Genomic DNA, 19,795 nt, shown 5'->3' on the forward strand with positions numbered 1-19,795 from the left:
TTTCATTTTATTGTGGCCACAGATTCGCGCCTTAGTGTACCGAGAGGCAAGAGTGGCGTCAGCGTGCTGAACAGCATCATTAACGCTAAGCAGCAACGAAACCGAAGTAAAAAGGCAAAAGGAAAGAAGCCAAACGCAGGTCGAGCTCCCAGCTGGTCACCCACCCAACTACTAACCACACACAACGGTTCTTAACTCCAATGAACAGCCGAGAACCGCTGCACTCAGCGTGCTACGGCCGCTAGCCACAACGCCAGCAAACGTGCAGACATCTTGCTTCTTGTGCATATCACTTGGTATTTACCTGGCAGTGTCTCGCTGGGGGAAGCACTGTCTTTTACGAGAGAAAAATTAAATGGCACTTGCTGCGATCGAATACATGGCCTTTGTGTTCACACCACGACGCTCTAACCTACTCAGCTGACGACCTATGCAATGGGGCCACGTCAGCAGTCCAGTACCCGGTCCACCGGCTCATCCACCTTCGTTACTGCCCTGCCAGTCATTTAAACACGTATCTGTTTTCGTTGACTTTTGCTTTCTTGACGTTGGACCCAAAAAGCACAACACAAAGAAAACGTAAACGCCGTGAGAATAGCCAAGACTCAGCAAACGAAAGAATGTTCGGCTACCGGGAATCGAATCCGGGCCGCCTGGCTGAAAGCCATGTCTCCCAACAGCTTTCCATTCCTTCTGACCGCCGGGCAATCAGACTTGCAGGGCAAGCTCCGTAACCACTGCCGTCTCTAATAATATCTCTCGAACCTGTTTGCGCGTAATTGACTTGCTTTCCCGCACGAAGGAAATGGCCAGTTAAGGAATATTTAAAATTCATTGTCAGATGTGGGGTTCGAACCCACGCTCCCGTTCGGGAACCAGAGCTTAAATCTGGCGCCTTAGACCGCTCGGCCAATCTGACTTGTGAGCGCAAACGACCTGCTGCTGTCGTTCCTAGCAACATCTCCAGAGCCTTACTGCGAAATGTGCTTGTTTTTTCTTGTGTGAAGGAAATACGTTTTTTTAGAGTATTTTAGACGAGTTGTCAGATGTGAGGTTGCACCCCACCCTCACTTTCGGGAGCCAGAGCTTAAATATGGCGCCTGACACCGTTGTTTTCCGTCGCCTTCTGTCTTAAGTGGAACGAGCAGAACTCCAACTATCAATTTTTACATTGTCGCAGAGAAAACAACGAATGACAAGAAAAGGCCGTTCCCTAGCAACGGCTACGCTGTGCATTTCACCCTCAGGGGAAGCTAATGATATGCTCCAGGCGAGAATCAAACTAACCAACTTAACACTGTGATACGTACGCGCTTTCTACTTCTGTACTGGCACACATATGCTCAATCGTCTCTGGATCGTCAGTAAGTACGTCACATTACATATTTCTTTGATCACGCTGCTGTAAATTAAAGGGCAGTTTTTTCAATGGATGTCAGTTCTGCTTCTAGTTACGCTACATCGCCCTAGCAGCACCTACACACTGCGTTCAGATGTGCTCACCTCCGCCCTGGCGTAGAGCGCCTACAGCGTCATCGCCTTCGGCCTCTGGTGGCAGGAGGGTAGCCGACACATCGCGGCGTGAGTGAAACGCAGCGCAAGGCGGTGGTGGTGTAACGGTCAGCATGGTTGCTTCCCAAGCAGTTGATCCGGGTTCGACTCCCGGCCACCGCACGAAACGTAAATTTTTCTTCTAGGGATATTCCACGTAACGTAACGCGATCCTCGAACCTGAGAACTGTCGCGCTACGAATAGTTTTCCTTCGCCCCACGTCTCACTCCGTGTAGCCAGTGCGCTAGTCGCCGGATTTCGTTTCACAGCATCGTGTGTCTCCATGTGTCGACTTGTCTCGACTTTGCTCGGCTGACGCGAAAGCTGACGCTTGGAAACGGGCATATATGTAGAGGGCAGGCGCGAGAAACGACTGTGAGAGACCAAAAAACGACAAACACACGACAGAACCTTTCATTTTATTGTGGCCACAGATTCGCGCCTTAGTGTACCGAGAGGCAAGAGTGGCGTCAGCGTGCTGAACAGCATCATTAACGCTAAGCAGCAACGAAACCGAAGTAAAAAGGCAAAAGGAAAGAAGCCAAACGCAGGTCGAGCTCCCAGCTGGTCACCCACCCAACTACTAACCACACACAACGGTTCTTAACTCCAATGAACAGCCGAGAACCGCTGCACTCAGCGTGCTACGGCCGCTAGCCACAACGCCAGCAAACGTGCAGACATCTTGCTTCTTGTGCATATCACTTGGTATTTACCTGGCAGTGTCTCGCTGGAGGAAGCACTGTCTTTTACGAGAGAAAAATTAAATGGCACTTGCTGCGATCGAATACATGGCCTTTGTGTTCACACCACGACGCTCTAACCTACTCAGCTGACGACCTATGCAATGGGGCCACGTCAGCAGTCCAGTACCCGGTCCACCGGCTCATCCACCTTCGTTACTGCCCTGCCAGTCATTTAAACACGTATCTGTTTTCGTTGACTTTTGCTTTCTTGACGTTGGACCCAAAAAGCACAACACAAAGAAAACGTAAACGCCGTGAGAATAGCCAAGACTCAGCAAACGAAAGAATGTTCGGCTACCGGGAATCGAATCCGGGCCGCCTGGCTGAAAGCCATGTCTCCCAACAGCTTTCCATTCCTTCTGACCGCCGGGCAATCAGACTTGCAGGGCAAGCTCCGTAACCACTGCCGTCTCTAATAATATCTCTCGAACCTGTTTGCGCGTAATTGACTTGCTTTCCCGCACGAAGGAAATGGCCAGTTAAGGAATATTTAAAATTCATTGTCAGATGTGGGGTTCGAACCCACGCTCCCGTTCGGGAACCAGAGCTTAAATCTGGCGCCTTAGACCGCTCGGCCAATCTGACTTGTGAGCGCAAACGACCTGCTGCTGTCGTTCCTAGCAACATCTCCAGAGCCTTACTGCGAAATGTGCTTGTTTTTTCTTGTGTGAAGGAAATACGTTTTTTTAGAGTATTTTAGACGAGTTGTCAGATGTGAGGTTGCACCCCACCCTCACTTTCGGGAGCCAGAGCTTAAATATGGCGCCTGACACCGTTGTTTTCCGTCGCCTTCTGTCTTAAGTGGAACGAGCAGAACTCCAACTATCAATTTTTACATTGTCGCAGAGAAAACAACGAATGACAAGAAAAGGCCGTTCCCTAGCAACGGCTACGCTGTGCATTTCACCCTCAGGGGAAGCTAATGATATGCTCCAGGCGAGAATCAAACTAACCAACTTAACACTGTGATACGTACGCGCTTTCTACTTCTGTACTGGCACACATATGCTCAATCGTCTCTGGATCGTCAGTAAGTACGTCACATTACATATTTCTTTGATCACGCTGCTGTAAATTAAAGGGCAGTTTTTTCAATGGATGTCAGTTCTGCTTCTAGTTACGCTACATCGCCCTAGCAGCACCTACACACTGCGTTCAGATGTGCTCACCTCCGCCCTGGCGTAGAGCGCCTACAGCGTCATCGCCTTCGGCCTCTGGTGGCAGGAGGGTAGCCGACACATCGCGGCGTGAGTGAAACGCAGCGCAAGGCGGTGGTGGTGTAACGGTCAGCATGGTTGCTTCCCAAGCAGTTGATCCGGGTTCGACTCCCGGCCACCGCACGAAACGTAAATTTTTCTTCTAGGGATATTCCACGTAACGTAACGCGATCCTCGAACCTGAGAACTGTCGCGCTACGAATAGTTTTCCTTCGCCCCACGTCTCACTCCGTGTAGCCAGTGCGCTAGTCGCCGGATTTCGTTTCACAGCATCGTGTGTCTCCATGTGTCGACTTGTCTCGACTTTGCTCGGCTGACGCGAAAGCTGACGCTTGGAAACGGGCATATATGTAGAGGGCAGGCGCGAGAAACGACTGTGAGAGACCAAAAAACGACAAACACACGACAGAACCTTTCATTTTATTGTGGCCACAGATTCGCGCCTTAGTGTACCGAGAGGCAAGAGTGGCGTCAGCGTGCTGAACAGCATCATTAACGCTAAGCAGCAACGAAACCGAAGTAAAAAGGCAAAAGGAAAGAAGCCAAACGCAGGTCGAGCTCCCAGCTGGTCACCCACCCAACTACTAACCACACACAACGGTTCTTAACTCCAATGAACAGCCGAGAAGCGCTGCACTCAGCGTGCTACGGCCGCTAGCCACAACGCCAGCAAACGTGCAGACATCTTGCTTCTTGTGCATATCACTTGGTATTTACCTGGCAGTGTCTCGCTGGAGGAAGCACTGTCTTTTACGAGAGAAAAATTAAATGGCACTTGCTGCGATCGAATACATGGCCTTTGTGTTCACACCACGACGCTCTAACCTACTCAGCTGACGACCTATGCAATGGGGCCACGTCAGCAGTCCAGTACCCGGTCCACCGGCTCATCCACCTTCGTTACTGCCCTGCCAGTCATTTAAACACGTATCTGTTTTCGTTGACTTTTGCTTTCTTGACGTTGGACCCAAAAAGCACAACACAAAGAAAACGTAAACGCCGTGAGAATAGCCAAGACTCAGCAAACGAAAGAATGTTCGGCTACCGGGAATCGAATCCGGGCCGCCTGGCTGAAAGCCATGTCTCCCAACAGCTTTCCATTCCTTCTGACCGCCGGGCAATCAGACTTGCAGGGCAAGCTCCGTAACCACTGCCGTCTCTAATAATATCTCTCGAACCTGTTTGCGCGTAATTGACTTGCTTTCCCGCACGAAGGAAATGGCCAGTTAAGGAATATTTAAAATTCATTGTCAGATGTGGGGTTCGAACCCACGCTCCCGTTCGGGAACCAGAGCTTAAATCTGGCGCCTTAGACCGCTCGGCCAATCTGACTTGTGAGCGCAAACGACCTGCTGCTGTCGTTCCTAGCAACATCTCCAGAGCCTTACTGCGAAATGTGCTTGTTTTTTCTTGTGTGAAGGAAATACGTTTTTTTAGAGTATTTTAGACGAGTTGTCAGATGTGAGGTTGCACCCCACCCTCACTTTCGGGAGCCAGAGCTTAAATATGGCGCCTGACACCGTTGTTTTCCGTCGCCTTCTGTCTTAAGTGGAACGAGCAGAACTCCAACTATCAATTTTTACATTGTCGCAGAGAAAACAACGAATGACAAGAAAAGGCCGTTCCCTAGCAACGGCTACGCTGTGCATTTCACCCTCAGGGGAAGCTAATGATATGCTCCAGGCGAGAATCAAACTAACCAACTTAACACTGTGATACGTACGCGCTTTCTACTTCTGTACTGGCACACATATGCTCAATCGTCTCTGGATCGTCAGTAAGTACGTCACATTACATATTTCTTTGATCACGCTGCTGTAAATTAAAGGGCAGTTTTTTCAATGGATGTCAGTTCTGCTTCTAGTTACGCTACATCGCCCTAGCAGCACCTACACACTGCGTTCAGATGTGCTCACCTCCGCCCTGGCGTAGAGCGCCTACAGCGTCATCGCCTTCGGCCTCTGGTGGCAGGAGGGTAGCCGACACATCGCGGCGTGAGTGAAACGCAGCGCAAGGCGGTGGTGGTGTAACGGTCAGCATGGTTGCTTCCCAAGCAGTTGATCCGGGTTCGACTCCCGGCCACCGCACGAAACGTAAATTTTTCTTCTAGGGATATTCCACGTAACGTAACGCGATCCTCGAACCTGAGAACTGTCGCGCTACGAATAGTTTTCCTTCGCCCCACGTCTCACTCCGTGTAGCCAGTGCGCTAGTCGCCGGATTTCGTTTCACAGCATCGTGTGTCTCCATGTGTCGACTTGTCTCGACTTTGCTCGGCTGACGCGAAAGCTGACGCTTGGAAACGGGCATATATGTAGAGGGCAGGCGCGAGAAACGACTGTGAGAGACCAAAAAACGACAAACACACGACAGAACCTTTCATTTTATTGTGGCCACAGATTCGCGCCTTAGTGTACCGAGAGGCAAGAGTGGCGTCAGCGTGCTGAACAGCATCATTAACGCTAAGCAGCAACGAAACCGAAGTAAAAAGGCAAAAGGAAAGAAGCCAAACGCAGGTCGAGCTCCCAGCTGGTCACCCACCCAACTACTAACCACACACAACGGTTCTTAACTCCAATGAACAGCCGAGAACCGCTGCACTCAGCGTGCTACGGCCGCTAGCCACAACGCCAGCAAACGTGCAGACATCTTGCTTCTTGTGCATATCACTTGGTATTTACCTGGCAGTGTCTCGCTGGGGGAAGCACTGTCTTTTACGAGAGAAAAATTAAATGGCACTTGCTGCGATCGAATACATGGCCTTTGTGTTCACACCACGACGCTCTAACCTACTCAGCTGACGACCTATGCAATGGGGCCACGTCAGCAGTCCAGTACCCGGTCCACCGGCTCATCCACCTTCGTTACTGCCCTGCCAGTCATTTAAACACGTATCTGTTTTCGTTGACTTTTGCTTTCTTGACGTTGGACCCAAAAAGCACAACACAAAGAAAACGTAAACGCCGTGAGAATAGCCAAGACTCAGCAAACGAAAGAATGTTCGGCTACCGGGAATCGAATCCGGGCCGCCTGGCTGAAAGCCATGTCTCCCAACAGCTTTCCATTCCTTCTGACCGCCGGGCAATCAGACTTGCAGGGCAAGCTCCGTAACCACTGCCGTCTCTAATAATATCTCTCGAACCTGTTTGCGCGTAATTGACTTGCTTTCCCGCACGAAGGAAATGGCCAGTTAAGGAATATTTAAAATTCATTGTCAGATGTGGGGTTCGAACCCACGCTCCCGTTCGGGAACCAGAGCTTAAATCTGGCGCCTTAGACCGCTCGGCCAATCTGACTTGTGAGCGCAAACGACCTGCTGCTGTCGTTCCTAGCAACATCTCCAGAGCCTTACTGCGAAATGTGCTTGTTTTTTCTTGTGTGAAGGAAATACGTTTTTTTAGAGTATTTTAGACGAGTTGTCAGATGTGAGGTTGCACCCCACCCTCACTTTCGGGAGCCAGAGCTTAAATATGGCGCCTGACACCGTTGTTTTCCGTCGCCTTCTGTCTTAAGTGGAACGAGCAGAACTCCAACTATCAATTTTTACATTGTCGCAGAGAAAACAACGAATGACAAGAAAAGGCCGTTCCCTAGCAACGGCTACGCTGTGCATTTCACCCTCAGGGGAAGCTAATGATATGCTCCAGGCGAGAATCAAACTAACCAACTTAACACTGTGATACGTACGCGCTTTCTACTTCTGTACTGGCACACATATGCTCAATCGTCTCTGGATCGTCAGTAAGTACGTCACATTACATATTTCTTTGATCACGCTGCTGTAAATTAAAGGGCAGTTTTTTCAATGGATGTCAGTTCTGCTTCTAGTTACGCTACATCGCCCTAGCAGCACCTACACACTGCGTTCAGATGTGCTCACCTCCGCCCTGGCGTAGAGCGCCTACAGCGTCATCGCCTTCGGCCTCTGGTGGCAGGAGGGTAGCCGACACATCGCGGCGTGAGTGAAACGCAGCGCAAGGCGGTGGTGGTGTAACGGTCAGCATGGTTGCTTCCCAAGCAGTTGATCCGGGTTCGACTCCCGGCCACCGCACGAAACGTAAATTTTTCTTCTAGGGATATTCCACGTAACGTAACGCGATCCTCGAACCTGAGAACTGTCGCGCTACGAATAGTTTTCCTTCGCCCCACGTCTCACTCCGTGTAGCCAGTGCGCTAGTCGCCGGATTTCGTTTCACAGCATCGTGTGTCTCCATGTGTCGACTTGTCTCGACTTTGCTCGGCTGACGCGAAAGCTGACGCTTGGAAACGGGCATATATGTAGAGGGCAGGCGCGAGAAACGACTGTGAGAGACCAAAAAACGACAAACACACGACAGAACCTTTCATTTTATTGTGGCCACAGATTCGCGCCTTAGTGTACCGAGAGGCAAGAGTGGCGTCAGCGTGCTGAACAGCATCATTAACGCTAAGCAGCAACGAAACCGAAGTAAAAAGGCAAAAGGAAAGAAGCCAAACGCAGGTCGAGCTCCCAGCTGGTCACCCACCCAACTACTAACCACACACAACGGTTCTTAACTCCAATGAACAGCCGAGAACCGCTGCACTCAGCGTGCTACGGCCGCTAGCCACAACGCCAGCAAACGTGCAGACATCTTGCTTCTTGTGCATATCACTTGGTATTTACCTGGCAGTGTCTCGCTGGAGGAAGCACTGTCTTTTACGAGAGAAAAATTAAATGGCACTTGCTGCGATCGAATACATGGCCTTTGTGTTCACACCACGACGCTCTAACCTACTCAGCTGACGACCTATGCAATGGGGCCACGTCAGCAGTCCAGTACCCGGTCCACCGGCTCATCCACCTTCGTTACTGCCCTGCCAGTCATTTAAACACGTATCTGTTTTCGTTGACTTTTGCTTTCTTGACGTTGGACCCAAAAAGCACAACACAAAGAAAACGTAAACGCCGTGAGAATAGCCAAGACTCAGCAAACGAAAGAATGTTCGGCTACCGGGAATCGAATCCGGGCCGCCTGGCTGAAAGCCATGTCTCCCAACAGCTTTCCATTCCTTCTGACCGCCGGGCAATCAGACTTGCAGGGCAAGCTCCGTAACCACTGCCGTCTCTAATAATATCTCTCGAACCTGTTTGCGCGTAATTGACTTGCTTTCCCGCACGAAGGAAATGGCCAGTTAAGGAATATTTAAAATTCATTGTCAGATGTGGGGTTCGAACCCACGCTCCCGTTCGGGAACCAGAGCTTAAATCTGGCGCCTTAGACCGCTCGGCCAATCTGACTTGTGAGCGCAAACGACCTGCTGCTGTCGTTCCTAGCAACATCTCCAGAGCCTTACTGCGAAATGTGCTTGTTTTTTCTTGTGTGAAGGAAATACGTTTTTTTAGAGTATTTTAGACGAGTTGTCAGATGTGAGGTTGCACCCCACCCTCACTTTCGGGAGCCAGAGCTTAAATATGGCGCCTGACACCGTTGTTTTCCGTCGCCTTCTGTCTTAAGTGGAACGAGCAGAACTCCAACTATCAATTTTTACATTGTCGCAGAGAAAACAACGAATGACAAGAAAAGGCCGTTCCCTAGCAACGGCTACGCTGTGCATTTCACCCTCAGGGGAAGCTAATGATATGCTCCAGGCGAGAATCAAACTAACCAACTTAACACTGTGATACGTACGCGCTTTCTACTTCTGTACTGGCACACATATGCTCAATCGTCTCTGGATCGTCAGTAAGTACGTCACATTACATATTTCTTTGATCACGCTGCTGTAAATTAAAGGGCAGTTTTTTCAATGGATGTCAGTTCTGCTTCTAGTTACGCTACATCGCCCTAGCAGCACCTACACACTGCGTTCAGATGTGCTCACCTCCGCCCTGGCGTAGAGCGCCTACAGCGTCATCGCCTTCGGCCTCTGGTGGCAGGAGGGTAGCCGACACATCGCGGCGTGAGTGAAACGCAGCGCAAGGCGGTGGTGGTGTAACGGTCAGCATGGTTGCTTCCCAAGCAGTTGATCCGGGTTCGACTCCCGGCCACCGCACGAAACGTAAATTTTTCTTCTAGGGATATTCCACGTAACGTAACGCGATCCTCGAACCTGAGAACTGTCGCGCTACGAATAGTTTTCCTTCGCCCCACGTCTCACTCCGTGTAGCCAGTGCGCTAGTCGCCGGATTTCGTTTCACAGCATCGTGTGTCTCCATGTGTCGACTTGTCTCGACTTTGCTCGGCTGACGCGAAAGCTGACGCTTGGAAACGGGCATATATGTAGAGGGCAGGCGCGAGAAACGACTGTGAGAGACCAAAAAACGACAAACACACGACAGAACCTTTCATTTTATTGTGGCCACAGATTCGCGCCTTAGTGTACCGAGAGGCAAGAGTGGCGTCAGCGTGCTGAACAGCATCATTAACGCTAAGCAGCAACGAAACCGAAGTAAAAAGGCAAAAGGAAAGAAGCCAAACGCAGGTCGAGCTCCCAGCTGGTCACCCACCCAACTACTAACCACACACAACGGTTCTTAACTCCAATGAACAGCCGAGAACCGCTGCACTCAGCGTGCTACGGCCGCTAGCCACAACGCCAGCAAACGTGCAGACATCTTGCTTCTTGTGCATATCACTTGGTATTTACCTGGCAGTGTCTCGCTGGAGGAAGCACTGTCTTTTACGAGAGAAAAATTAAATGGCACTTGCTGCGATCGAATACATGGCCTTTGTGTTCACACCACGACGCTCTAACCTACTCAGCTGACGACCTATGCAATGGGGCCACGTCAGCAGTCCAGTACCCGGTCCACCGGCTCATCCACCTTCGTTACTGCCCTGCCAGTCATTTAAACACGTATCTGTTTTCGTTGACTTTTGCTTTCTTGACGTTGGACCCAAAAAGCACAACACAAAGAAAACGTAAACGCCGTGAGAATAGCCAAGACTCAGCAAACGAAAGAATGTTCGGCTACCGGGAATCGAATCCGGGCCGCCTGGCTGAAAGCCATGTCTCCCAACAGCTTTCCATTCCTTCTGACCGCCGGGCAATCAGACTTGCAGGGCAAGCTCCGTAACCACTGCCGTCTCTAATAATATCTCTCGAACCTGTTTGCGCGTAATTGACTTGCTTTCCCGCACGAAGGAAATGGCCAGTTAAGGAATATTTAAAATTCATTGTCAGATGTGGGGTTCGAACCCACGCTCCCGTTCGGGAACCAGAGCTTAAATCTGGCGCCTTGGACCGCTCGGCCAATCTGACTTGTGAGCGCAAACGACCTGCTGCTGTCGTTCCTAGCAACATCTCCAGAGCCTTACTGCGAAATGTGCTTGTTTTTTCTTGTGTGAAGGAAATACGTTTTTTTAGAGTATTTTAGACGAGTTGTCAGATGTGAGGTTGCACCCCACCCTCACTTTCGGGAGCCAGAGCTTAAATATGGCGCCTGACACCGTTGTTTTCCGTCGCCTTCTGTCTTAAGTGGAACGAGCAGAACTCCAACTATCAATTTTTACATTGTCGCAGAGAAAACAACGAATGACAAGAAAAGGCCGTTCCCTAGCAACGGCTACGCTGTGCATTTCACCCTCAGGGGAAGCTAATGATATGCTCCAGGCGAGAATCAAACTAACCAACTTAACACTGTGATACGTACGCGCTTTCTACTTCTGTACTGGCACACATATGCTCAATCGTCTCTGGATCGTCAGTAAGTACGTCACATTACATATTTCTTTGATCACGCTGCTGTAAATTAAAGGGCAGTTTTTTCAATGGATGTCAGTTCTGCTTCTAGTTACGCTACATCGCCCTAGCAGCACCTACACACTGCGTTCAGATGTGCTCACCTCCGCCCTGGCGTAGAGCGCCTACAGCGTCATCGCCTTCGGCCTCTGGTGGCAGGAGGGTAGCCGACACATCGCGGCGTGAGTGAAACGCAGCGCAAGGCGGTGGTGGTGTAACGGTCAGCATGGTTGCTTCCCAAGCAGTTGATCCGGGTTCGACTCCCGGCCACCGCACGAAACGTAAATTTTTCTTCTAGGGATATTCCACGTAACGTAACGCGATCCTCGAACCTGAGAACTGTCGCGCTACGAATAGTTTTCCTTCGCCCCACGTCTCACTCCGTGTAGCCAGTGCGCTAGTCGCCGGATTTCGTTTCACAGCATCGTGTGTCTCCATGTGTCGACTTGTCTCGACTTTGCTCGGCTGACGCGAAAGCTGACGCTTGGAAACGGGCATATATGTAGAGGGCAGGCGCGAGAAACGACTGTGAGAGACCAAAAAACGACAAACACACGACAGAACCTTTCATTTTATTGTGGCCACAGATTCGCGCCTTAGTGTACCGAGAGGCAAGAGTGGCGTCAGCGTGCTGAACAGCATCATTAACGCTAAGCAGCAACGAAACCGAAGTAAAAAGGCAAAAGGAAAGAAGCCAAACGCAGGTCGAGCTCCCAGCTGGTCACCCACCCAACTACTAACCACACACAACGGTTCTTAACTCCAATGAACAGCCGAGAACCGCTGCACTCAGCGTGCTACGGCCGCTAGCCACAACGCCAGCAAACGTGCAGACATCTTGCTTCTTGTGCATATCACTTGGTATTTACCTGGCAGTGTCTCGCTGGAGGAAGCACTGTCTTTTACGAGAGAAAAATTAAATGGCACTTGCTGCGATCGAATACATGGCCTTTGTGTTCACACCACGACGCTCTAACCTACTCAGCTGACGACCTATGCAATGGGGCCACGTCAGCAGTCCAGTACCCGGTCCACCGGCTCATCCACCTTCGTTACTGCCCTGCCAGTCATTTAAACACGTATCTGTTTTCGTTGACTTTTGCTTTCTTGACGTTGGACCCAAAAAGCACAACACAAAGAAAACGTAAACGCCGTGAGAATAGCCAAGACTCAGCAAACGAAAGAATGTTCGGCTACCGGGAATCGAATCCGGGCCGCCTGGCTGAAAGCCATGTCTCCCAACAGCTTTCCATTCCTTCTGACCGCCGGGCAATCAGACTTGCAGGGCAAGCTCCGTAACCACTGCCGTCTCTAATAATATCTCTCGAACCTGTTTGCGCGTAATTGACTTGCTTTCCCGCACGAAGGAAATGGCCAGTTAAGGAATATTTAAAATTCATTGTCAGATGTGGGGTTCGAACCCACGCTCCCGTTCGGGAACCAGAGCTTAAATCTGGCGCCTTAGACCGCTCGGCCAATCTGACTTGTGAGCGCAAACGACCTGCTGCTGTCGTTCCTAGCAACATCTCCAGAGCCTTACTGCGAAATGTGCTTGTTTTTTCTTGTGTGAAGGAAATACGTTTTTTTAGAGTATTTTAGACGAGTTGTCAGATGTGAGGTTGCACCCCACCCTCACTTTCGGGAGCCAGAGCTTAAATATGGCGCCTGACACCGTTGTTTTCCGTCGCCTTCTGTCTTAAGTGGAACGAGCAGAACTCCAACTATCAATTTTTACATTGTCGCAGAGAAAACAACGAATGACAAGAAAAGGCCGTTCCCTAGCAACGGCTACGCTGTGCATTTCACCCTCAGGGGAAGCTAATGATATGCTCCAGGCGAGAATCAAACTAACCAACTTAACACTGTGATACGTACGCGCTTTCTACTTCTGTACTGGCACACATATGCTCAATCGTCTCTGGATCGTCAGTAAGTACGTCACATTACATATTTCTTTGATCACGCTGCTGTAAATTAAAGGGCAGTTTTTTCAATGGATGTCAGTTCTGCTTCTAGTTACGCTACATCGCCCTAGCAGCACCTACACACTGCGTTCAGATGTGCTCACCTCCGCCCTGGCGTAGAGCGCCTACAGCGTCATCGCCTTCGGCCTCTGGTGGCAGGAGGGTAGCCGACACATCGCGGCGTGAGTGAAACGCAGCGCAAGGCGGTGGTGGTGTAACGGTCAGCATGGTTGCTTCCCAAGCAGTTGATCCGGGTTCGACTCCCGGCCACCGCACGAAACGTAAATTTTTCTTCTAGGGATATTCCACGTAACGTAACGCGATCCTCGAACCTGAGAACTGTCGCGCTACGAATAGTTTTCCTTCGCCCCACGTCTCACTCCGTGTAGCCAGTGCGCTAGTCGCCGGATTTCGTTTCACAGCATCGTGTGTCTCCATGTGTCGACTTGTCTCGACTTTGCTCGGCTGACGCGAAAGCTGACGCTTGGAAACGGGCATATATGTAGAGGGCAGGCGCGAGAAACGACTGTGAGAGACCAAAAAACGACAAACACACGACAGAACCTTTCATTTTATTGTGGCCACAGATTCGCGCCTTAGTGTACCGAGAGGCAAGAGTGGCGTCAGCGTGCTGAACAGCATCATTAACGCTAAGCAGCAACGAAACCGAAGTAAAAAGGCAAAAGGAAAGAAGCCAAACGCAGGTCGAGCTCCCAGCTGGTCACCCACCCAACTACTAACCACACACAACGGTTCTTAACTCCAATGAACAGCCGAGAACCGCTGCACTCAGCGTGCTACGGCCGCTAGCCACAACGCCAGCAAACGTGCAGACATCTTGCTTCTTGTGCATATCACTTGGTATTTACCTGGCAGTGTCTCGCTGGAGGAAGCACTGTCTTTTACGAGAGAAAAATTAAATGGCACTTGCTGCGATCGAATACATGGCCTTTGTGTTCACACCACGACGCTCTAACCTACTCAGCTGACGACCTATGCAATGGGGCCACGTCAGCAGTCCAGTACCCGGTCCACCGGCTCATCCACCTTCGTTACTGCCCTGCCAGTCATTTAAACACGTATCTGTTTTCGTTGACTTTTGCTTTCTTGACGTTGGACCCAAAAAGCACAACACAAAGAAAACGTAAACGCCGTGAGAATAGCCAAGACTCAGCAAACGAAAGAATGTTCGGCTACCGGGAATCGAATCCGGGCCGCCTGGCTGAAAGCCATGTCTCCCAACAGCTTTCCATTCCTTCTGACCGCCGGGCAATCAGACTTGCAGGGCAAGCTCCGTAACCACTGCCGTCTCTAATAATATCTCTCGAACCTGTTTGCGCGTAATTGACTTGCTTTCCCGCACGAAGGAAATGGCCAGTTAAGGAATATTTAAAATTCATTGTCAGATGTGGGGTTCGAACCCACGCTCCCGTTCGGGAACCAGAGCTTAAATCTGGCGCCTTAGACCGCTCGGCCAATCTGACTTGTGAGCGCAAACGACCTGCTGCTGTCGTTCCTAGCAACATCTCCAGAGCCTTACTGCGAAATGTGCTTGTTTTTTCTTGTGTGAAGGAAATACGTTTTTTTAGAGTATTTTAGACGAGTTGTCAGATGTGAGGTTGCACCCCACCCTCACTTTCGGGAGCCAGAGCTTAAATATGGCGCCTGACACCGTTGTTTTCCGTCGCCTTCTGTCTTAAGTGGAACGAGCAGAACTCCAACTATCAATTTTTACATTGTCGCAGAGAAAACAACGAATGACAAGAAAAGGCCGTTCCCTAGCAACGGCTACGCTGTGCATTTCACCCTCAGGGGAAGCTAATGATATGCTCCAGGCGAGAATCAAACTAACCAACTTAACACTGTGATACGTACGCGCTTTCTACTTCTGTACTGGCACACATATGCTCAATCGTCTCTGGATCGTCAGTAAGTACGTCACATTACATATTTCTTTGATCACGCTGCTGTAAATTAAAGGGCAGTTTTTTCAATGGATGTCAGTTCTGCTTCTAGTTACGCTACATCGCCCTAGCAGCACCTACACACTGCGTTCAGATGTGCTCACCTCCGCCCTGGCGTAGAGCGCCTACAGCGTCATCGCCTTCGGCCTCTGGTGGCAGGAGGGTAGCCGACACATCGCGGCGTGAGTGAAACGCAGCGCAAGGCGGTGGTGGTGTAACGGTCAGCATGGTTGCTTCCCAAGCAGTTGATCCGGGTTCGACTCCCGGCCACCGCACGAAACGTAAATTTTTCTTCTAGGGATATTCCACGTAACGTAACGCGATCCTCGAACCTGAGAACTGTCGCGCTACGAATAGTTTTCCTTCGCCCCACGTCTCACTCCGTGTAGCCAGTGCGCTAGTCGCCGGATTTCGTTTCACAGCATCGTGTGTCTCCATGTGTCGACTTGTCTCGACTTTGCTCGGCTGACGCGAAAGCTGACGCTTGGAAACGGGCATATATGTAGAGGGCAGGCGCGAGAAACGACTGTGAGAGACCAAAAAACGACAAACACACGACAGAACCTTTCATTTTATTGTGGCCACAGATTCGCGCCTTAGTGTACCGAGAGGCAAGAGTGGCGTCAGCGTGCTGAACAGCATCATTAACGCTAAGCAGCAACGAAACCGAAGTAAAAAGGCAAAAGGAAAGAAGCCAAACGCAGGTCGAGCTCCCAGCTGGTCACCCACCCAACTACTAACCACACACAACGGTTCTTAACTCCAATGAACAGCCGAGAACCGCTGCACTCAGCGTGCTACGGCCGCTAGCCACAACGCCAGCAAACGTGCAGACATCTTGCTTCTTGTGCATATCACTTGGTATTTACCTGGCAGTGTCTCGCTGGGGGAAGCACTGTCTTTTACGAGAGAAAAATTAAATGGCACTTGCTGCGATCGAATACATGGCCTTTGTGTTCACACCACGACGCTCTAACCTACTCAGCTGACGACCTATGCAATGGGGCCACGTCAGCAGTCCAGTACCCGGTCCACCGGCTCATCCACCTTCGTTACTGCCCTGCCAGTCATTTAAACACGTATCTGTTTTCGTTGACTTTTGCTTTCTTGACGTTGGACCCAAAAAGCACAACACAAAGAAAACGTAAACGCCGTGAGAATAGCCAAGACTCAGCAAACGAAAGAATGTTCGGCTACCGGGAATCGAATCCGGGCCGCCTGGCTGAAAGCCATGTCTCCCAACAGCTTTCCATTCCTTCTGACCGCCGGGCAATCAGACTTGCAGGGCAAGCTCCGTAACCACTGCCGTCTCTAATAATATCTCTCGAACCTGTTTGCGCGTAATTGACTTGCTTTCCCGCACGAAGGAAATGGCCAGTTAAGGAATATTTAAAATTCATTGTCAGATGTGGGGTTCGAACCCACGCTCCCGTTCGGGAACCAGAGCTTAAATCTGGCGCCTTAGACCGCTCGGCCAATCTGACTTGTGAGCGCAAACGACCTGCTGCTGTCGTTCCTAGCAACATCTCCAGAGCCTTACTGCGAAATGTGCTTGTTTTTTCTTGTGTGAAGGAAATACGTTTTTTTAGAGTATTTTAGACGAGTTGTCAGATGTGAGGTTGCACCCCACCCTCACTTTCGGGAGCCAGAGCTTAAATATGGCGCCTGACACCGTTGTTTTCCGTCGCCTTCTGTCTTAAGTGGAACGAGCAGAACTCCAACTATCAATTTTTACATTGTCGCAGAGAAAACAACGAATGACAAGAAAAGGCCGTTCCCTAGCAACGGCTACGCTGTGCATTTCACCCTCAGGGGAAGCTAATGATATGCTCCAGGCGAGAATCAAACTAACCAACTTAACACTGTGATACGTACGCGCTTTCTACTTCTGTACTGGCACACATATGCTCAATCGTCTCTGGATCGTCAGTAAGTACGTCACATTACATATTTCTTTGATCACGCTGCTGTAAATTAAAGGGCAGTTTTTTCAATGGATGTCAGTTCTGCTTCTAGTTACGCTACATCGCCCTAGCAGCACCTACACACTGCGTTCAGATGTGCTCACCTCCGCCCTGGCGTAGAGCGCCTACAGCGTCATCGCCTTCGGCCTCTGGTGGCAGGAGGGTAGCCGACACATCGCGGCGTGAGTGAAACGCAGCGCAAGGCGGTGGTGGTGTAACGGTCAGCATGGTTGCTTCCCAAGCAGTTGATCCGGGTTCGACTCCCGGCCACCGCACGAAACGTAAATTTTTCTTCTAGGGATATTCCACGTAACGTAACGCGATCCTCGAACCTGAGAACTGTCGCGCTACGAATAGTTTTCCTTCGCCCCACGTCTCACTCCGTGTAGCCAGTGCGCTAGTCGCCGGATTTCGTTTCACAGCATCGTGTGTCTCCATGTGTCGACTTGTCTCGACTTTGCTCGGCTGACGCGAAAGCTGACGCTTGGAAACGGGCATATATGTAGAGGGCAGGCGCGAGAAACGACTGTGAGAGACCAAAAAACGACAAACACACGACAGAACCTTTCATTTTATTGTGGCCACAGATTCGCGCCTTAGTGTACCGAGAGGCAAGAGTGGCGTCAGCGTGCTGAACAGCATCATTAACGCTAAGCAGCAACGAAACCGAAGTAAAAAGGCAAAAGGAAAGAAGCCAAACGCAGGTCGAGCTCCCAGCTGGTCACCCACCCAACTACTAACCACACACAACGGTTCTTAACTCCAATGAACAGCCGAGAACCGCTGCACTCAGCGTGCTACGGCCGCTAGCCACAACGCCACCAAACGTGCAGACATCTTGCTTCTTGTGCATATCACTTGGTATTTACCTGGCAGTGTCTCGCTGGAGGAAGCACTGTCTTTTACGAGAGAAAAATTAAATGGCACTTGCTGCGATCGAATACATGGCCTTTGTGTTCACACCACGACGCTCTAACCTACTCAGCTGACGACCTATGCAATGGGGCCACGTCAGCAGTCCAGTACCCGGTCCACCGGCTCATCCACCTTCGTTACTGCCCTGCCAGTCATTTAAACACGTATCTGTTTTCGTTGACTTTTGCTTTCTTGACGTTGGACCCAAAAAGCACAACACAAAGAAAACGTAAACGCCGTGAGAATAGCCAAGACTCAGCAAACGAAAGAATGTTCGGCTACCGGGAATCGAATCCGGGCCGCCTGGCTGAAAGCCATGTCTCCCAACAGCTTTCCATTCCTTCTGACCGCCGGGCAATCAGACTTGCAGGGCAAGCTCCGTAACCACTGCCGTCTCTAATAATATCTCTCGAACCTGTTTGCGCGTAATTGACTTGCTTTCCCGCACGAAGGAAATGGCCAGTTAAGGAATATTTAAAATTCATTGTCAGATGTGGGGTTCGAACCCACGCTCCCGTTCGGGAACCAGAGCTTAAATCTGGCGCCTTAGACCGCTCGGCCAATCTGACTTGTGAGCGCAAACGACCTGCTGCTGTCGTTCCTAGCAACATCTCCAGAGCCTTACTGCGAAATGTGCTTGTTTTTTCTTGTGTGAAGGAAATACGTTTTTTTAGAGTATTTTAGACGAGTTGTCAGATGTGAGGTTGCACCCCACCCTCACTTTCGGGAGCCAGAGCTTAAATATGGCGCCTGACACCGTTGTTTTCCGTCGCCTTCTGTCTTAAGTGGAACGAGCAGAACTCCAACTATCAATTTTTACATTGTCGCAGAGAAAACAACGAATGACAAGAAAAGGCCGTTCCCTAGCAACGGCTACGCTGTGCATTTCACCCTCAGGGGAAGCTAATGATATGCTCCAGGCGAGAATCAAACTAACCAACTTAACACTGTGATACGTACGCGCTTTCTACTTCTGTACTGGCACACATATGCTCAATCGTCTCTGGATCGTCAGTAAGTACGTCACATTACATATTTCTTTGATCACGCTGCTGTAAATTAAAGGGCAGTTTTTTCAATGGATGTCAGTTCTGCTTCTAGTTACGCTACATCGCCCTAGCAGCACCTACACACTGCGTTCAGATGTGCTCACCTCCGCCCTGGCGTAGAGCGCCTACAGCGTCATCGCCTTCGGCCTCTGGTGGCAGGAGGGTAGCCGACACATCGCGGCGTGAGTGAAACGCAGCGCAAGGCGGTGGTGGTGTAACGGTCAGCATGGTTGCTTCCCAAGCAGTTGATCCGGGTTCGACTCCCGGCCACCGCACGAAACGTAAATTTTTCTTCTAGGGATATTCCACGTAACGTAACGCGATCCTCGAACCTGAGAACTGTCGCGCTACGAATAGTTTTCCTTCGCCCCACGTCTCACTCCGTGTAGCCAGTGCGCTAGTCGCCGGATTTCGTTTCACAGCATCGTGTGTCTCCATGTGTCGACTTGTCTCGACTTTGCTCGGCTGACGCGAAAGCTGACGCTTGGAAACGGGCATATATGTAGAGGGCAGGCGCGAGAAACGACTGTGAGAGACCAAAAAACGACAAACACACGACAGAACCTTTCATTTTATTGTGGCCACAGATTCGCGCCTTAGTGTACCGAGAGGCAAGAGTGGCGTCAGCGTGCTGAACAGCATCATTAACGCTAAGCAGCAACGAAACCGAAGTAAAAAGGCAAAAGGAAAGAAGCCAAACGCAGGTCGAGCTCCCAGCTG

General features: G+C 50.5%; 20 non-coding genes across 20 annotated transcripts; 10 read left to right on the forward strand and 10 right to left on the reverse strand.

Annotated features, from left to right (window-relative positions):
• Window positions 1-835: 835 nt before the first annotated feature.
• Window positions 836-919, reverse strand: Trnal-uaa (transfer RNA leucine (anticodon UAA)). The gene has a single exon. It is a non-coding gene; the product is annotated as a tRNA-Leu (tRNA).
• Window positions 920-1,602: 683 nt separating this feature from the next.
• Trnag-ccc (transfer RNA glycine (anticodon CCC)) lies at window positions 1,603-1,674 on the forward strand. The gene has a single exon. It is a non-coding gene; the product is annotated as a tRNA-Gly (tRNA).
• Window positions 1,675-2,799: 1,125 nt separating this feature from the next.
• Window positions 2,800-2,883, reverse strand: Trnal-uaa (transfer RNA leucine (anticodon UAA)). The gene has a single exon. It is a non-coding gene; the product is annotated as a tRNA-Leu (tRNA).
• A 683-nt stretch (window positions 2,884-3,566) lies between these two features.
• On the forward strand, window positions 3,567-3,638 carry Trnag-ccc (transfer RNA glycine (anticodon CCC)). The gene has a single exon. It is a non-coding gene; the product is annotated as a tRNA-Gly (tRNA).
• A 1,125-nt stretch (window positions 3,639-4,763) lies between these two features.
• On the reverse strand, window positions 4,764-4,847 carry Trnal-uaa (transfer RNA leucine (anticodon UAA)). Its single transcript has one exon. It is a non-coding gene; the product is annotated as a tRNA-Leu (tRNA).
• A 683-nt stretch (window positions 4,848-5,530) lies between these two features.
• Window positions 5,531-5,602, forward strand: Trnag-ccc (transfer RNA glycine (anticodon CCC)). The gene has a single exon. It is a non-coding gene; the product is annotated as a tRNA-Gly (tRNA).
• Window positions 5,603-6,727: 1,125 nt separating this feature from the next.
• Window positions 6,728-6,811, reverse strand: Trnal-uaa (transfer RNA leucine (anticodon UAA)). Its single transcript has one exon. It is a non-coding gene; the product is annotated as a tRNA-Leu (tRNA).
• A 683-nt stretch (window positions 6,812-7,494) lies between these two features.
• On the forward strand, window positions 7,495-7,566 carry Trnag-ccc (transfer RNA glycine (anticodon CCC)). The gene has a single exon. It is a non-coding gene; the product is annotated as a tRNA-Gly (tRNA).
• A 1,125-nt stretch (window positions 7,567-8,691) lies between these two features.
• Window positions 8,692-8,775, reverse strand: Trnal-uaa (transfer RNA leucine (anticodon UAA)). The gene has a single exon. It is a non-coding gene; the product is annotated as a tRNA-Leu (tRNA).
• A 683-nt stretch (window positions 8,776-9,458) lies between these two features.
• Trnag-ccc (transfer RNA glycine (anticodon CCC)) lies at window positions 9,459-9,530 on the forward strand. Its single transcript has one exon. It is a non-coding gene; the product is annotated as a tRNA-Gly (tRNA).
• A 1,125-nt stretch (window positions 9,531-10,655) lies between these two features.
• On the reverse strand, window positions 10,656-10,739 carry Trnal-uaa (transfer RNA leucine (anticodon UAA)). The gene has a single exon. It is a non-coding gene; the product is annotated as a tRNA-Leu (tRNA).
• A 683-nt stretch (window positions 10,740-11,422) lies between these two features.
• Window positions 11,423-11,494, forward strand: Trnag-ccc (transfer RNA glycine (anticodon CCC)). The gene has a single exon. It is a non-coding gene; the product is annotated as a tRNA-Gly (tRNA).
• Window positions 11,495-12,619: 1,125 nt separating this feature from the next.
• Window positions 12,620-12,703, reverse strand: Trnal-uaa (transfer RNA leucine (anticodon UAA)). Its single transcript has one exon. It is a non-coding gene; the product is annotated as a tRNA-Leu (tRNA).
• Window positions 12,704-13,386: 683 nt separating this feature from the next.
• Window positions 13,387-13,458, forward strand: Trnag-ccc (transfer RNA glycine (anticodon CCC)). Its single transcript has one exon. It is a non-coding gene; the product is annotated as a tRNA-Gly (tRNA).
• A 1,125-nt stretch (window positions 13,459-14,583) lies between these two features.
• Trnal-uaa (transfer RNA leucine (anticodon UAA)) lies at window positions 14,584-14,667 on the reverse strand. Its single transcript has one exon. It is a non-coding gene; the product is annotated as a tRNA-Leu (tRNA).
• A 683-nt stretch (window positions 14,668-15,350) lies between these two features.
• Trnag-ccc (transfer RNA glycine (anticodon CCC)) lies at window positions 15,351-15,422 on the forward strand. Its single transcript has one exon. It is a non-coding gene; the product is annotated as a tRNA-Gly (tRNA).
• Window positions 15,423-16,547: 1,125 nt separating this feature from the next.
• Window positions 16,548-16,631, reverse strand: Trnal-uaa (transfer RNA leucine (anticodon UAA)). The gene has a single exon. It is a non-coding gene; the product is annotated as a tRNA-Leu (tRNA).
• Window positions 16,632-17,314: 683 nt separating this feature from the next.
• Window positions 17,315-17,386, forward strand: Trnag-ccc (transfer RNA glycine (anticodon CCC)). The gene has a single exon. It is a non-coding gene; the product is annotated as a tRNA-Gly (tRNA).
• A 1,125-nt stretch (window positions 17,387-18,511) lies between these two features.
• On the reverse strand, window positions 18,512-18,595 carry Trnal-uaa (transfer RNA leucine (anticodon UAA)). Its single transcript has one exon. It is a non-coding gene; the product is annotated as a tRNA-Leu (tRNA).
• Window positions 18,596-19,278: 683 nt separating this feature from the next.
• Trnag-ccc (transfer RNA glycine (anticodon CCC)) lies at window positions 19,279-19,350 on the forward strand. Its single transcript has one exon. It is a non-coding gene; the product is annotated as a tRNA-Gly (tRNA).
• Window positions 19,351-19,795: the final 445 nt, after the last annotated feature.

This window comes from Schistocerca nitens, chromosome 2 (genome assembly GCF_023898315.1).
Source record: "Schistocerca nitens isolate TAMUIC-IGC-003100 chromosome 2, iqSchNite1.1, whole genome shotgun sequence".
Classification (NCBI taxonomy): domain Eukaryota; kingdom Metazoa; phylum Arthropoda; class Insecta; order Orthoptera; family Acrididae; genus Schistocerca; species Schistocerca nitens.